The sequence below is a fragment of the Bufo bufo genome, chromosome 1, assembly GCF_905171765.1.
Source record: "Bufo bufo chromosome 1, aBufBuf1.1, whole genome shotgun sequence".
Lineage (NCBI taxonomy): Eukaryota > Metazoa > Chordata > Amphibia > Anura > Bufonidae > Bufo > Bufo bufo.
Window position 1 is genome coordinate 242,040,183 of NC_053389.1, and position 6,000 is coordinate 242,046,182.

The 6,000-nt window shown below is 40.7% G+C and overlaps 1 pseudogene; it reads left to right on the top strand.

Moving 5' to 3' along the window:
- LOC121005309 overlaps positions 1-2,320 on the top strand; it is a 58,669-nt pseudogene extending 56,349 nt beyond the window's left edge.
- The last annotated feature ends 3,680 nt before the right edge of the window (positions 2,321-6,000 follow it).

Sequence of the window (6,000 nt, forward strand, 5' to 3'; positions counted from 1 at the left end):
TTGGTCCTACATGCTTTTTTGCATATATTAAAAGTTCAGTTTTCTCAGAAATAACGCCACAGATGGGGATGACTTCTAGCACATGTCACAGGTCAGCCTGTTTCTACAATGATTCTCGTGACTCAAGGTTAAGTTTAGGATTAGGGGTGATGGTAAGGTTATGGGGCTAAGATTGTAAATTTAGTTGTTTCTGAATCATCTTAACCTGTAATTTTCTTTTTTTTAAGGTGGAATGTCACATTTACCTAAATCAAAGTAAACTTCTGGAGTTCCTCAAGTCACATGGTATTGTGCTGGTGGCGTACAGCGTATTGGGCTCAAGCAGGGATGAGACATGGTAGGATGTAGAGCATCCTGATGGATTGCTGCAAAGCCGAATTTCTTCCTACTTCGTGGTAGTGAATACATTTTTCCTACAATGGTGGCTGAAAATGATACTCACCTCATCCACTTGATTACAGAGAGGCCGTCTGCTCCCATCTTGATTGAAGAAAACCTGCCAAAGGACCTGCGTGAAGATGTTACCATGCAGGTCCTCTAGCGGGTCATCTTCAATCTAGATGGGAGAGAATGGCGTCTCTGTGATCAAGTGGATGAGGGGAGTATAATGTATTTTTTATTAACCCCCTGAGCACCTGAATATACTGTAGGTCTCAAATGCCATGATCAGCATTCCATGTGGCATCTGAGGCATTAAGTGACGGGGACAACGAGCCCTCTCCATACAATGAAAGGCGATTTATGACAAAGTAATTTGTTATGAATCAAATTTCTTGACAAAGTTCGACAAAGCTGCTAAATTTCGCTAATCAATAGTCCTAATTTATAGCGCCTCCAGACAACTTTGCACTGGTCAATGACCATAAGGTAATACTGCACATTATATTTCCCCATACAGAAATGTGCCCATTCCCTGTTCCAAAAAGCCAATAATAGGAAGCCAAAGTTTTGTTATGAGAATAACTATGCCACCACATAATCATATAATGTCTCACAGGATAGACCAGAATTCTCCAGTTCTATTAGAAGATCCAGTGCTAAATGCCGTAGCTGAAAAGCTTGGCCGGACCCCTGCCCAAGTGGCAATGAGATACCTGCTGCAGAGGGGCATTGTTGTCCTAGCAAAGAGCTTCACCCCAGCCAGGATCAAGCAGAACTTTCAGGTGAGTGGACATCTGCCTTCATTGTGACACTCAAAAACAAGGACCTCCAGAAAAAGGAAGAAATTCATGACCCTTGAAGAGGTTATAAATGCTGTAGACATACTGTAGCAGCCTATCTGGTTGCTCTGCTTCAGGAGGCACAGCTGTGATCTGTGACTCCAGCTTAGCTACATTGTTGGATATGTACCTTATTCTTCTTCAGAAGCTCTGCCCCCATGCTTTACACTACAGCCCTGCTTGTTTAGACTGTCAATACAATAAATTCTACACATATTTCAGGTCTTTGACTTCCTGTTAAGCGATGAAGAAATGAAGACTCTGGATGGAATAAACAAAAATATGCGTTATTCAAGTACTCCCGAGTAAGTTTCATAGAAAATCATTAAATTGAAGCAGGTAAAGCAGATTTAGTTACAGTACCTCATTGAGCTTCCCATATCTATACCCATTCACCAGGAGATCAGATTTCCACCTTACCCCCTATTAACATATGTACACTGTACATATGCTGTAAATATACGTATGGGTTACATACATGGTTATTGGTGAGGTGATAGATGGCAGTGATTTGATGCATTGGGACATTATCTTGCCAAAGATGGAGATCAAGTGAAAATCTGCCCTTGATTAGCTTGGCAGTCTTTGGTTCACTTTTTGAGTTCCCAGAGAATAAAATACGGCTTTAGTTGACATCCATTATTCTAATTATGTGTTTTGCATTCGTTTTTAAACACTGGTGTCCTGCGAGTGACTGAGCCGAGGGATTGAGTGCTTCTTAAATAACCCCTGCAGTCCAGCTCACTGAAAAAAATAAAATAAAAAATCAATTGATAGCTCTGTCAAATGTATTACATCTTTATTAAAAGTTAATACCCACCATTCATTTTCTAGACTAACCTCTGGATAGGTTAGTCAGGAAGTAGTTTACTGTTTTCCAAAAGAAGTTGCATGTATATATCAACCCTTGGCAATTTGGTTTCTAATGAGTCTTTTATATTCTGCAGATGGCAGGATCATCCAAAGTACCCCTTCCATGATGAATATTAAAAGAATATGGGCACATTTTTTATGCAAGAAGCCGTGGACCTTACATCAGATTATTCTTCATGGGAAGCCACAATATGTTACATAGTAGTAAATTAATAAAAAGTACAGATCATTTACTATGGACTTTTCTTGTTTAGAAAATATGTAACCTATTTAGGTCCATCTAATCACTAAGTTGACACTGAGCATAAAGCATTGCAGAAGCGCACTACACTTTAGGTCTGCATCAACATGAGTGAAAGCTTAAAGGGATTGTTCAGGATTTTTATATTAATAGCCTATGCTTAGGGTAGGCCGTCAATATCAGACTGGCTGGTGTTGGATACCTCACATCCCAGCTAATCAACTTTTATCTTGTAGCTCCAGTGCTGGAACTACACAGATCTGTCTATTGAGTAGCGGACAGAGCTGGTAACTGCACCCTGTTCCCACTGAAGTGAATGTTGTTACCAGCTCCATCCACTACAGGGTACAGAGTGTGTATGGTAGCTCCTGTGCTAACTTCTCAAGGTGATGACCACTGCCAGTCTGATATTGATGGCTTATACTGGTGTAAATGATGGATGAACTCTACACCAACTATGAGTTGTCATAGATTTCATGACAGTCGCATGGACTGAAGGACAGAGCACTTCATTTGTGAAGAGGCATGTGTTGCACATATGCTGAAAGTATGGTCAATAATTCTAATGTGCAAAGGGAGCGGGCTGGGTGAAGACAGAAGTGATTTTATTGAACATGTTCTGGAATGGACAAACACATCACCTTTAAGGGAACCTGTCACCTGGATTTTGGGTATAGAGCTGAGGACATGGGTTGCTAGATCACCGCTAGCACATCCGCAATATCCAGTCCCCATAGCTCTATGTGCTTTTATTGTGTATAAAAAACGATTTGTTACATATGAAAATTAACCTGAGATGAGTCAGAGCTTGAAAATATGACTCTTCTCTGGTCACACAAGTAAGATATGACTCTTTTATGTTAATTTGCATATGTATCAAATCGGTTTTTATACACAATAAAAGCACACAGAGCTATGGGGACTGGGTATTGCGGATGTGCTAGCGGCCATCTAGCAACCCATGTCCTCAGCTCTATACCCAAAATCCTGGTGACAGGTTCCCTTTAAGTATGGGGATACAGGAAATGTAGCAGTAAATCCTGTCCTCCCATAAACCTGCGTTATTCAGTTCCCCTTTGCTGTTTGTAGCTCTGCTATTCAAGCTTTCTCTCTGCTGCCATCTACTGGTGGTTAATAGCAATGTCATGAATTTAATATAATGCAGTCATACTTGTGGATTGTTGAAGCTAGAAATGATATAGATATTAGTTTATTCTTATATCTCTTACACATGCACGAGAGAACACATCCTCTGGCAGCTCGGAGGATATCAAGATCACATAGCAAATGCCAGTCTTTGGAAATCTCCAAACACATTGGGGCTCATTTATCAAAGTATCATGAGAGAGTTGACAACCACAAACTATTGGTTTTAGTGCATTGTTTCTGGGGTAATATTTGATGCTTGATAGTTTCTATATACTTTTGTAATATTGACTCACCAGTAGTGATGGACAAACATTGGCCGGGACGGTTCATGAACGCGATCAAATGTTCGCGGCGGGCCCCATTCACTTTAATGGCAGGCGAACGTGAAAAAACTTCAGCTCATATTTGCAGCCACCAAATACTTAGTAGAAGTGTACAAATAGTCCCACAACATGGACAGTGACATACTAGAGGGGAATCAATGACAAAAATTCCAACAAAAAATTTGTATCTTAATCAGGGGACAATTTAATGCCTAGAAAAAAATTATTTTAGGCCACGGGCGTACGGGCCTTAAATATTAGGCATTTACCTGACATAAAAGAAATTCTGATTATATGGCTCAAGGTACTTTATGTGGTCAATGGATAAAAATCTTACTGTAGGCCACTGGACTACAGGCCCAAAACATTAGGCATTCACTGGACAGAAAAGATCAGGTGATTTTGGAGGTATATTACACGGTCAATGGATATCAATTTTACTGCAGGCCAGTACAAATACAGGTCAAATACATATGTTTAAAAGAACTAAAAATATAAAAATGGAATAAAAACATGGCTAACGAAATCCCCTTTCTTGAAAAAAACCCTAATGATAAAAGTTGATATTCGATAACACATGGTCGTCACTGGTGTTGAATTCCTCAGAGGCCCCAAAAATTATGTATTCAGCAGAAAGACAAGAACAACTAAGTGTGTGGCTGTAGGTAGATTACACGGTAATTGGATATCAATTTTACTGCAGGCCAGTACAAATACAGGTCAAATACATATGTTTAAAAGAACTAAAAATATAAAATTGGAATAAAAACATGGCTAACGAAATCCCCTTTCTTGAAAAAAAACCCTAATGATAAAAGTTGATATTCGATAACACGTGGTCGTCACTGGTGTTGAATTCCTCCGAGGCCCCAAAAATTATGCATTCAGCAGAAAGACAAGAACAAGTGTGTGGCTGTAGGTAGATTACACGGTAATTGGATATCAATTTTACAGCAGGCCAGTGGACTACAGGGAACTGCCTCGCGCGCGAGCGGAGGGGAGGAGTCTGGGTCCGCATAAAACTCATGCAGGACACCAGAGTAACCAAGATGCCATACGCACCTCTAACTTCTGCTAGTGACACCAGGCGAATCTATGTCTGGTGCCGGTTTCTTAGTGTCCTGTTCTCACAACATGTACCCCCGGGGTCTATATGCAGTTCAACAGGCAGATATCACCATTCTACTAGTTAATAAGATGAGACTTGTTTCTGTAGTCTGTGGTTTTTATTAACCGGCCAGTAGATAAGGTAAAACTATAAGAAAATGAACATACAAGAACTGAATATACAGCACAATGTACACAAAACTTATGCAAAAACATTAATTAATCCCTTACCGACGATGCTTTAGTAAGAGACACACAATGTGCAGCTGCTCCTTCCATGAGGTAAAGGGAAAAGGAAGAAGGTGCCTGTCTCTTTCCCAGAAAGCACTGTGAGCAGGAAGTCAGGTGACCTAATGAATATGCATAGTTTAGCAAGGCAGAAGATGCACTTACAGCTAAAGGTCACTAGGTGGTGCTGAAGGCACACATATGAACACACACATTAACAACTATGCAATAGTTAGTGAAGAGAAGACAGTACACTCCCCGCTTGACATCAGCCGATGTCACTATTAGAGTCCTCAACAGATAACAGTAGGATTAGTTCAGAAGTAGGTCTGATAAACAGTTTGATCTCATTTTGTTTGAAAACCTTGACCTCAACTTTACGGACATGTCCGTCTTCACTTGGGAACGCTTTAGTAATGAGGCCCAAAGGCCAATGATTTCTTTGAGCCTGAGAGTTTTTAACAAGAACAATGTAATCCGGTTTCAGGTTGGGCTTAACTGTGTGCCATTTGGTTCTTGTCTGTAAGGTGGGAAGATATTGCTTCTTCCACCTATTCCAGAAAGTATCGGCAAGGCCTTGCACTTGTCTCCATTGGCGTTTGTAGAGATCTTTGGTGCCAAACTCTCCAGAAGGAGCACTCACTATACCAGTCTTTTGGGTAAGTAGAGAGGCAGGCGTAAGCAGTATTGAATCTCCTGGGTCATTTGATATCGGAGCCAAGGGTCTGGCATTGATAATGGCTGAGACTTCGGCCATAAAGGTTGTAAAGCATTCATGAGGGAGTCTAGCATTGCCACTTGCAGGAAGATAGCTCGCACAAGTGACTTCCAGGCGGAAAACCTGATGAAACGGTGACTA